Here is a 12,259-nt window from a genome sequence, read left to right as displayed (position 1 = left end):
AAATCTGATCACCTATGTCTCATTTAAAATAAAGCCTCTAGGAGCAGTGCACACGGAAACGTCATGGCGCTGATGTCCGTCAACTGTGGGGCGAGGACGTTGTGCGGACACAGCGTGGCTAAATCAGGCAGCATTGGCTCTGCCAGAAGACACGAGGTGGTCGTTCTACGGAATAGTGTACAAATTTGTCCTCTCCATCAAATCAAGATAGCGATGCACTGTATCTTTCGCAATTGGTAAATATACAGCAGCATTATAATTGAAAAAAAGGAAGAAATATGGCATATTCGCAGTAGAACTATGTTCATTTGCTCAATATAGGATGTACATAAAGTCCGGGAACACCTTCAATTATTAATTGGACGAGAACCAAACATTGTACAGATATCATACATATGTCATTTTGAAAGGTATGTGCTAAGGTCTGATCAGGGTAGATCCAGAAAATAAAGTCGATAGTTGCCAACCGCAAGGTGAAACGAGTATAATATCTTTGAGTAGGAGGATCTTTGATGGTTAAGAGAGCCGGGCGCGCACAGTAAAAAACTTGGTAATCGCAGCTATGTGCCCGGAGGAAGCAGACGTGTGGTGACAGCTTTAAGGTAGGATTCGCGCTACGCAGTTTTCAGGTTGTATATCGAGCAAACTTTAGCACGTTAATGGGAGAAGCTATAAAATGATTTCAAAATGGTTTTCGTTAAATAATGTTCAGAGTTAGGATTTGTATGTCCAAGTTTTGACGCAGTAAGCGTTTTGTAAAAATTTTTTGTAAGAGTGATTTGTGCTATATATATATATATATATATATATATATATATATATATATATATATATATATATAGTTAAAATTTTAAGTCATATACAAAAACTACCATTTCCAACGTTTTTACAGCACAATATATATATATATATATATATATAGAGAGAGAGAGAGAGAGAGACAGATCAACATTGTGTTTAAATCTAACAGTCTGAATCATAATCCATATCTGTTGCTTGTATTGAATATGAAAATGAGTAGTAAAGTAAAGTTACCCACCAAATGAAAGAAGGTAAAGAAAATGCGGCCTCTATGCAATATATATGTGCTGTTCATTGTTTGAAATCGATTTTGGTATAACTAAAGTTATCAGAGCAAAGTTATTTCAGATAACTAATTATATGCCATTGCACAAGTGGCATTATTCAAATCAAGCTATAATTTCATTAAGTAAACATCAGGGCCAAAAGTTAATTTTTCAGTACCATCTTAATGCCATTGCACAAATGGCATTACTCGCTCAAACTTGATTGCTGAGTCAAATACAGGTTTCATTACTGGCAAAATGGAGGAGTGCACGAAACGAGTTTGCAGACACAGTCAGATGCAGGTCTGTTGAATAATTATTTTGGAACAATTTTATCTTTGATACTTTCCCCCGTGAACCATGGACCTTGCCATTGGTGGGGAGGCTTGCGTGCCTCAGTGACACAGATAGCCGTACCGTAGGTGCAACCACAACGGAGGGGTATCTGCTGAGAGGCCAGACAAACGTATGGTTCCTGAAGAGGGGCAGCAGCCTTTTCAGTAATTGCAGAGGCAACAGTCTGGATGATTGACTGATCTGGCATTGTAACACTAACCAAAACGGCCTTGCTGTGCTGGTACTGCGAACGGCTGAAAGCAAGGAGAAACTACAGCCGTTATTTTTCCCGAGGGCATGCAGCTTTACTGTATGATTAAATGATGATGGCGTCCTCTTGGGTAAAGTATTCCGGAGGTAAAATAGTCCCCCATTCGGATCTCCGGGCGGGTACTACTCAGGAGGACGTCGTTATCAGGAGAAAGAAAACTGGCGTTCCATGGATCGGAGCGTGCCATGTCAGATCCCCTAATCGGGCAGGTAGGTTAGAAATTTTAAAAAGGGAAATGGATAGGTTAAAGTTAGATATAGCGGGAATTAGTGAAGTTCGGTGGCAGGAGGAACAAGACTTTTGGTCCGGCGAATACAGGATTATAAATACAAAATCAAATAGAGGTAATGCTGGAGTAGGTTTAATAATGAATAAAAAAATAGGAGTGCGGGTAAGCTACTACAAACAGCATAGTGAACGCATTATTGTGGCAAAGATAGACACGAAACCCACGCCTACTACAGTAGTACAAGTTTATATGCCAACAAGCTCTGCAGATAATGAAGAAATTGAAGAAATGTATGATGAAATCAAAGAAATTATTCATATAGTGAAGGGAGACGAAAATTTAATAGTCATGGGTGACTGGAATTCGGTAGTAGGAAAAGGGAGAAAAGGAAACGTAGTAGGTGAATATGGATTGGGGCTAAGAAATGAAAGAGGAAGCCGCCTGGTAGAATTTTGCACAGAGCACAGCTTAATCATAGCTAACAGTTGGTTCAAGAATCATAAAAGAAGGCTGTATACATGGAAAGGAGAAAATATAAAAATGCAGTAAATGAAGCAGGCAAAAAGGAATACAAACGTCTCAAAAATGAGATCGACAGGAAGTGCAAAATGGCTAAGCAGGGATGGCTAGAGCACAAATGTAAGGATGTAGAGGCTTATCTCACTGGGGGTAAGAGAGATACTGCCTACAAGAAAATTAAAGAGCCCTTTGGAGAAAAGAGAACCACTTGTATGAATATCAAGAGCTCAGATGGAAACCCAGTTCTAAGCAAAGGAGGGAAAGCAGATAGGTGGAAGGAGTATTTAGAGGGTCTATACAAGGGATATGTACTTGAGGACAATATTATGGAAATGGAAGGGGATGTAGATAAGATGAAATGGGAGATATGACTCTGCGTGAAGGGTTTGTCAGAGCACTGAAAGACCTGTGTCGAAACAAGGCCCCGGGAGTAGACAACATTCCATTAGAACTACTGACGGCCTTGGGAGAGCCAGTCCTGACGAAACTCTACCATCAGGTGAGCAAGATGTATGAGACGGGTGAAATACCCTTAGACTTCAAGAAGAATATAATAATTCCAATCCCAAAGAAAGCAGATGTTGACAAATGTGAAAATTACCGAATAATCAGTTTAATAAGCCACAGCTGCAAAATACTAACGCGAATTCTTTACAGACGAATGGAAAAATTAGTAGAAGCCGACCTCGGGGAAGATCAGTTTGGATTCCGTAGAAATACTGGAACACGTGAGGCAATACTGACCTTACGACTTATCTCAGAAGAAAGAACTATGAGGTTCTCCGATGACATTGTAATTCTGTCAGAGGCAGCAAAGGACTTGGAAGAGCAGTTGAACGGAATGGACAGTGTCTTGAAAGGAGAGTATAAAATGAACATCAACAAAAGCAAAACGAGGATAATGGAATGTAGTCGAATTAAGTCCGGTGATGCTGAGGGAGTTAGATTAGGAAATGAGACACTTAAAGTAGTAAAGGAGTTTTGCTATTTAGGGAGCAAAATAACTGATGAGGGTCGAAGTAGAGAGGATATAAAATGTAGACTGGCAATGGCAAGGAAAGCGTTTCTGAAGAAGAGAAATTTGTTAACATCGAGTATAGATTCAAGTGTCAGGAAGTCATTTCTGAAAGTATTTGTATGGAGTGTAGCATGTATGGAAGTGATAAGTGGACGATAAATAATTTGGACAAGAAGAGAATAGAAGCTATCGAAATGTGGTGCTACAGAAGAACGCTGAAGATTAGATGGGTAGATAACATAACTAATGACGAGGTATTGAATAGGACTGGGGAGAAGAGAAGTTTGTGGCACAACTTGACTAGAAGAAGGGATCGGTTGGTAGGACATGTTCTGAGGCATCAAGGGATCACCAATTTAGTATTGGAGGGCAGCGTGGAGGGTAAAAATCGTAGAGGGAGACCAAGAGATGAATACACTAAGGAAATTCAGAAGGATGTAGGCTGCAGTAGGTACTGGGAGATGAAGAAGCTTGCACAGGATAGAGTAGCATGGAGAGCTGCATCAAACCAGTCTCAGGACTGAAGACCACAACAACAACAACTTTCACTGATTAAAAAGGAAACAATTTTGGTTAGATACTTTAACTTTTAAAGATAATATTGGACATGATACTTTCAATTTTGGAGAGAAACCCTGAAAGTGTTTTTTCATGCATACCGCCACAGCATAGTTTGGTATTTTGCCGATATTCATCACTAGTCGGAAACATGGCGAGTGCAGGTGCCGTGCTACAGAAGGGGACAGCCGGTTTATGAAATGGCCTCCTCGATCACCAGATCTCACTTTGTGTGACTTTCTTCTGTGAGGACACATGAAAGATATACCGCCTCTACCACGTGATGTAGCAGAGCTCAGGGACAGAATACGGGAAGTGACTGCCACAGTCGACTATGCCATACTGGGACAGGTATGGCAAGAATTCTATTAGCGTACTGACATCTGCCGGGTCACTCACGGTTCGCATATCGAATGTTTGTAAAAAAACCTTTCAGAGTTTCTCTTCAAAATGCAATATGTGTGACATCTGTACAATGTTTAGTTCTTGTGCAATAAATAATTGAAAGTGTTCCCGTACTTCATGTACACCCTATACTTAAGGATGTCTCAAACGTGCATATTCATTAAAGAACGTGAGGGACAGCGGTAAGACAAGAAGTCAAATAGTAGGAAGTATCCATCCTTTGCCATGCACCATGCACCTATCCCAAGTGCATCGGTAGATTGGGCGGAAAACACATAGTATTAAAAACACAACCAATTTCGATATCTTTCCTAGCGAGCTTTAAAGAATACTTTTGAGATGTGTTGTTAGTATTCGCAGAGGTAGGTAGTTTAGTTGATGTAGTGTACATAGGTGAATATAGACGCTTCATCGATAGACGAGCATTTCAGTATAATTCTGCAGCAAGTGTTCTGGCGTAACGACAAGCGCCGGCACGAAGATCAGGAACGATGCATCAGAGAGGGCTGTGAGACGACGTCAGCCAGTAGTACGCTGACTAGGACCGCAGCACGACAGGAGTGGCCTCTATAAGAAGAGAATTTAAGCACCGCTCCCGCCAGCCTTGGCCGGACAGTAGAAGACGCGCACTAGTAGACAGGGACTAGAAGAGAGCACTAGAAGAGCCATGACTTGTGATCCATATGAACTTGCGTGATTAATTTGCATGGACTTTGTATATAGCGAAGGACATGACTATTTGCATGTCGCCAATAGCTATACGAGAAAAGCTTCCTAGGCAAACTATGAGAGACTAGTGCGCAGGATTCGATAGCAAGAATATCATAATTTGCGGGAAACAGTTCTATTATCAAGTAAAACGTTTAATATTCCTTTCCGTTTCGTGACCAATGAGCATTCCACATCGGCAGAAATGTAATGAAACCATATTTACGGCATCACTTGACAACCGAGGGAAGAATATTCAACAGCAGATTATTATGAAGAGAACGAAAATCAGTATATTACACATTTCGTATGCTGACATAAAAATTAAGAACCATAAACATAATAATTTGCTGGAACCCTTCCAAAATTAATCTTACCATTCAAGCTATTTTTTATGTGCCACACAGCGTTACCTCGAATTGCGATGGAACATTGTCAAGATTTCGATGAGTCAATACTCCAAGAGGAAACAAAACAATCCCTTAATTAGAACCACATCAGTTCAAAATGGGTTCAAATGGCTCTGAGCACTATGGGACTTAACATCTGAGGTCATAAGTCCCCTAGACTTAGAACTACTAAAACGTAACTAACCTAAGGACATCACACACATCCATGCCCGAAGCAGGATTCGAACCTGCGACTGTAGTAGCAGCGCGGTTCCGGACTGAAACGCCAAAAATCGCTCGGCCACAGCGGCCGGCACCACATCAGTCACCACCAAGATATGCTGAAGAATATCTTTGGGCATGCTTCCTATAACGCTGCCCACTTCATTTGAGAATACACTCATAACCAGAAAAACAGTCGATTGTAGCTTATCAAGTTTTATTTGCAATAATATTCCAAGAACTTTGTTTAGGTGCTTCACTTATGACTTGCGCTGAAATCGACAGTTTTTAGAAATTGATTTGATTCCACAAAAACTGTTTTAAGCATTTTGATGCCAGGTCCGAAACTTACAAAATCAGTCTAGTGAATGCTATTTCCGTGTTCAGTTTTGTTATCTGCCAGATTGCGCGACGCCGCATTTGACACTTGAATGAAAACAGAAACGTGTGAATTGGACGACTCCGCCACTCGCCGCTTTGTGGTGCCATTCCCGACTTCAAACGGACGTGGCGCGGACGAAGGAGGAACGTATCGCTGACACACCACCTGTCTGCTTTGCTTCATTTATTAACACGGGGTGACCCGGAACAGCGCGAAGTCCCAGCTGCGTCTCCGCGTCGCGCCAGTGTAGTGCGCATCGACCCACAGAGCGAAAACTATCAGCTTAATGACTCCCAACATGCAGATTATATGCGACAGAGCACCAATTCTCACTGAGCAACTATTCCGCCATTCCCATGACGTGATTCAGTGAAGCCATAGCAAGACTTAACAGAATGACTGAGTGTGTATTTAAAGGCCGCATTTGACTATTGAATGTTGAGTGTCTTAACGGCTAGCACCTTCTCGCTCTCATGAAGACCTCTCGGATCTCATTCTCGACCATGTAGCGAAACGATGCGTATCTTGCAATGCACCTGCTAAGGCTTCCGCATTCTACGAAACATAAATATCTCCTTACTAGTGTCAAAAGCTCTTTCGACAATTCGCTGCAATACTTATTTGGTAAGCACGTCCTTCGTCGAAATTATTTTTGTTTCCAGTGGCTGATACGATTTACTTGGAATTAGAGCGACAAAACATCTGTTATTCGCGTATGAATTACTTTATTTTACATTGTAAAAGGTGCGTCTAAAACTTCTGATGAAGGTACTGATATCTAAATGGCAATGAGCGTAAAAAAAATGCTTGGATACGCATGAGCCTGAAAGATGAAATGGGGAAACGCAGTACGCGAAGTGAATACAGATTTTTCCGCTGTGACCTGCCGTAGTAAGTATGAACAGCAGATTCACAATGCAAAAGCGTAACACATAAACTTCCAATTTGTTTACAAAATGTAAAGAATGACAAACAACGCATGTAACTAAGTCGTAAAACACGAGCAGAAAATCTGTTCACTACTGGCCCAGGATTTGAAACTGTTGATGATCGAGTCCTTCGTATCGATCATGAATCAGTATGAGAAAAAGTAATTAAAGAACGAACAAATCCGAAGAGGATTCGCGCTCTGACGGTTTCATGCAAACTTAATTCTGTATATAGATTATAATACACTGCTCAAAAGAGTTAGGGCAACACGACTTTGGGCGTCTGTCACTCTCCACTGAGCAATAATTGAGGACTGGGTGTGTTCCTAAATTATACCTTAATTTTTCACAAATTAAGTAAACAACAAAATATCATTACATCTTCATAAGAATAACTGAAAGCCGGCCGGTGTGGCCGAGCGGTTCTAGGAGCTTCAGTCTGGATCCGCGCGACCGCTACGGTCGCAGGTTCGAATCCTGCCTCGGGCATGGATGTGTGTGATGTCCTTAGGTTAGTTAGGTTTAAGTAGTTCTAAGTTCTAGGGGACTGATGACCTCAGATGTTAAGTCCCATAGTGCTCAGATCCATTTGAACCATTCTTTTGAAGAACTGAAATGTAACACAGGTGATGAAAACATAATGGAAACAAGCATTCTTCCTGCCATCCTGGGTGTGTTTCACTGGACTTTGAGAGCTTCAGTAGTATGTAGGGCCTTCGTGAGCGTCCGCAGCTCGTGGTCGTGCGGTAGCGTTCTCGCTTCCCGCGCCCGGGTTCCTGGGGTCGATTCCCGGCGGGGTCAGGGATTTTCTCTCCCTCGTGATGACTGGGTGTTGTGTGCTGTCCTTAGGTTCGTTCGGTTTAAGTAGTTCTAAGTTCTAGGTTACTGATGACTTCTGATGTTAAGTCCCATAGTGCTCAGAGCCATTTGAACCATTTTTTTGAAGAACTGAAACGTAACACAGGTGACGAAAACATAATGGAAACAAGCATTCTTCCTGCCATCCTGGGTGTGTTTCACTGGACTTTGAGAGCTTCAGTAGTATGCAGGGCCTTCGTGAGCGTTAATCACTGCGTGGTTTGCTCCATGTAAGTCTATGGAGGTCACCCTGCGGTATCTACATCTACATCCACATGGTTATTCCGCAATTCACACTTTAGTGCCTGGCAGAGGGTTCATCGAACCATTTTCATACTACTTATCTACCATTCCACTCTCGAATGGCGCGTGGGAAAAAGGACCACCTAAATCTTTCCTTTCGAGCTTTGATTTCTGTAATTTTACTATAGTGATCATTTCTCCCTACGTAGGTGGGTGTCAAAAAAATATTTTCACATATCGAAGAGAAAGTTGGTGATTGAAATTTCGTACGTAGATCTCGTCGCAAAGGAAACCGCCTTTGTTTCAGTGACTGTCACCCCAACTCGGGTATCATTTCACCCCTAGTGCGCGATAACACGAAACGAGCTGCCCTTCTTTGCACTTTTTCGATGTCCTCCGTCAATCTCACCTGGTAAGGATGCCCCACCGCCCAGCAATATTCCAGCTGAGGACGGACAAGTGTAATATAGGCTGTCTCTTTAGTGGGTTTGTCGCATCTTTTAAGTGTTCTGCCAACAAAGCAAAGTCTTTGTTTCGCCTTCCCCACAATATTATCTATGTGGTCCTTCCAATTTAAGTTACTCGTAATAGTAATTCCTAGGTATTTAGTCAAACTGACAGTCCTTAGATTCGTGCGATACCCAAAATTTATCGCATTCCTTTTAGTACCCATGTGGATGACATCGCATGTTTCTTTGTTTAGTGCCAATTGTCACTTTTCGCACCATACAGAAATTATCTCTCTCTAGATCATTTTGTAATTGGAATTGATCGTCTGATGATTTTACTAGACGGTAAATTACCGCGTCATCTTCAAGCAATCTAAGGGGGCTGCTCAGATTATCACCTAGACCATTTATGTAAATCAGCAACAGCAGAGGGCCTATGACACTACCTTGCGGAACGCCAGATATCACTTCCGTTCTACTCGATGATTTACCGTCTATCACTACGAACTGTGAAATCTCTGAGAGGAAATCACGAATCCAGTCACACAACTGAGGTGATACTCCATATGCACGCAATTTGATTAATAGTCGCTTGTGAGGAACGGTATCAAAAGCCTTCTGGAAATGTAGGAATATGGAATCGATCTGAGATCCCTTGTCGACAGCACTCATTACTTCATGGGAATAAAGAGCTAGCTGCGTTGTACAAGAACGATATTTTCTGAACCCGTGTTGGTTATGTATCAATAAGTTATTTTCTTCAAAGTGAGCCGGCCGATGTGGCCGTGCGGTTAAAGGCGCTGCAGTCTGGAACCGCAAGACCGCTACGGTCGCAGGTTCGAATCCTGCCTCGGGCATGGATGTTTGTGATGTCCTTAGGTTAGTTAGGTTTAACTAGTTCTAAGTTCTAGGGGACTAATGACCTCAGCAGTTGAGTCCCTTAGTGCTCAGAGCCATTTGAACCATTTTTCTTCAAAGTGATTCATAATGTTCGAGCACAGTATATGCTCCAGAATCCTACTGCAAATTGAGGTCAGTGATATGGGTCTGTAATTCAATGGGTTCCTCGTATTTCCTTTCTTGAACATTCGTGTGACCTGTGCTACTTTCCAGTCTTTAGGAACAGACCTTTCGTCAAGAGAGCGGTTGTATATGATTGCTAAGAATGGCGCTATTGTGTCTGCATACTCTGGAAGGAATCTGATTAGTATACCACCTGGACCGGAAGACTTGCCTTTCTTAAGTGATTTGAGTTGTTTCGCAACACCTAAGATATCCACTTTTATGTCACTCGTGCTAACAGCTGTTCTGGTTTCGAATTCTGGAATATTCGTTCCCATTCTTCTGTTAGAACCTATGAGAGTTGTTGGAGGGTCTGTAGTGGGACAGGACGACCTTAAACACGTCTGGCAATCCTGTCCGATATATGGACGATGGGTTTTAGGTCGGGACTCACCACTGGCCATTCCATAACTTCAATGTCCAAGCTTCGCAATGCATCCCCCGTCACGCCCGCCACATAGGCCCTGACATTAGAAGGAATTCAGGGACTTGTACGACGTACTGCCTGGCGATAAGGCGATGTGGATAACGACAAGATCCATATGGCTGTCGACACTGAAGCCTCCGAACAGCACCTTGGAAATCTGTCGATTTCCTGGGCAGGTCCCACTCACCATGTGTCTTCGCACACGAACGCGGCCATAACCTTGCGTCAGAGGATATCTTAACTCATCTGTAAATAACACATTTCGTCAGTGAGAAAGTAACCAGTTGACATGAGAACGACAGAACCAAAGGCGAGCTGCAAGGTATTGACGTATCAAGTGGGGTACTGCAACAGAGAGTCTGAGTCGTGAGGTCGTTTCTCGTAACCTGTTCGTTATAGTCTAATCGGACACAGCTGCTCCAGTGGCCCTTTTGAAATCGTCTTGTAGTGCTCTGGCAGTATCCGTACTAAGCCGCAACGCAGAATGGCCATATATCGGTCTTCAAGTGCGGTTGGAATGCGTCGGCGACTTTGTCCGTCCCGCCTTGTGTATGCGTAGCGTGTCCACAACCTATGAATGACACATCGAGAAGCATTGGCATGCGCAGCAACACGAAAGGAAGTCCATCCTTTCTGGATCAAACAGACCGCCCTTTTAAATTGCATTGCATTAACATGTCGCATCGCATGTGCGTGGCTGAATAAAATGTCTAGAAATGAGAACCACCATTTGTGTACCTCATTAGAAAACACTGAGACACTGGCAATCGCTTCCTTCTGAGGGGTCATCTAACACTGTAACGTATAACACAGCCAATAGTTCGCGAATGATTTTAGTTGTTGCCTGCACTGAAAGCGGACATATCAAGCCTTGAAGTAAGACTACAGGTACCACCTGTATCATCATAGATTTAACATACCGGACGTTGATACACGTGTTTCCCTAATTTTTTTGAGCAGTGTAATAATAATAATAATAATAACTTGTTGTGGCTTTGTAAGTATGTAGGGCATAAGGCAGTAGATAAACTGGCAGAAATTACCAGCCAGATTTGGGAAATTAAAAGACTCCCACATGGCTGGAATTCTGCTCTAATTCATCCTCTTCATGAGAAAGGCGACAGAACAGACGTAAATAACTATCGTGGTATCTCTCTCATATTAACAAACTATACATTTCTATCGAAAGCTCTGCAAACTAGGATAGAAGAACAGCTAGACCCACAGCTGGGAGAGTATCAAGAAGGTTTCAGGAAGGGGCGATCGAACAGATAATGAACCTCAAATCCATCCTTTCGTACCTGAAGCTCAAGAATAAAAATTTTGTTGTGACCTTTGTGGATTTAAAAAAGGCATACGACTCGATTGATCGTAAAACCTGATCAGAATTCTAGAAGGACTTCTCCTGGACAAGAAGACCAAAGCGATAATCCAGCAAACACTAACCAACACAGTCTCAGAAGTGAAATTTAGAGGAGAAACATCAGAAGCTTTTGAAATAAACACTGGAGTGAGGCAAGGAGATGGGCTCTCACCTCTGCTCTTCACCTGTGCCCTGGAGAAGGTCATTCGTGAGTGGCGCAAAGAACTGGAAAGTCAAGGAATTAAAAATGGTGTCGGGCTGGATTACAAGAAACAAAATCTTCAAATCGATTGTCTCGCTTTTGCAGATGATACTGCAATTTTTTCTGATCCAATAGAAACAGCTGAGAGACAGATTAGTGAGCTTAACGTACAAGCACGGAAGACTGGTCTCTAAATTTCATTTGAGAAAACCGAGTTTATAACGAACATAAATTCACCACCAAGGAAGCTTGTAGTGGGTCAAGGCAAAATTCAGCGAGTTGAGAAGTTTCAATATCTCGGAGAATGGATAACAGCCACCTTATCAGAGAAAGAAGCCTTCATATCACGCACGAACAAAATGGAAATAACATTCCATTTAACCAAAAACATCTACAACAAAAGATCAGTATCCTTCAATGCAAAGTTAAGGCATTACTGCAGTGTTAACCGACCGGAGGTCTTGTACGCCTCTGTATGCCCAGTAATGAACAAAAAAGGCCTAATCGGAAAACTGTAGTCCAAGGAAAGAAAGCTTTTGAGGAAGATTTTAGGTCCCATAAAAGAGAATGAGGAATACAGAAGACGTCATAATCATGAATTGTATTCCCACATAGAGAAGAT

General features: G+C 42.2%; 1 protein-coding gene across 5 annotated transcripts in view; it reads right to left on the bottom strand.

Annotated features, from left to right (window-relative positions):
• The window catches only part of LOC124759419 (solute carrier organic anion transporter family member 74D-like), a 225,265-nt gene that overhangs the window by 31,621 nt on the left and 181,385 nt on the right, over positions 1-12,259 (bottom strand). The window lies entirely within an intron of this gene.

The sequence above is a fragment of the Schistocerca piceifrons genome, chromosome 1 (genome assembly GCF_021461385.2).
Source record: "Schistocerca piceifrons isolate TAMUIC-IGC-003096 chromosome 1, iqSchPice1.1, whole genome shotgun sequence".
NCBI lineage: Eukaryota > Metazoa > Arthropoda > Insecta > Orthoptera > Acrididae > Schistocerca > Schistocerca piceifrons.
This window is presented reverse-complemented; position numbering and strand designations above follow the sequence as displayed.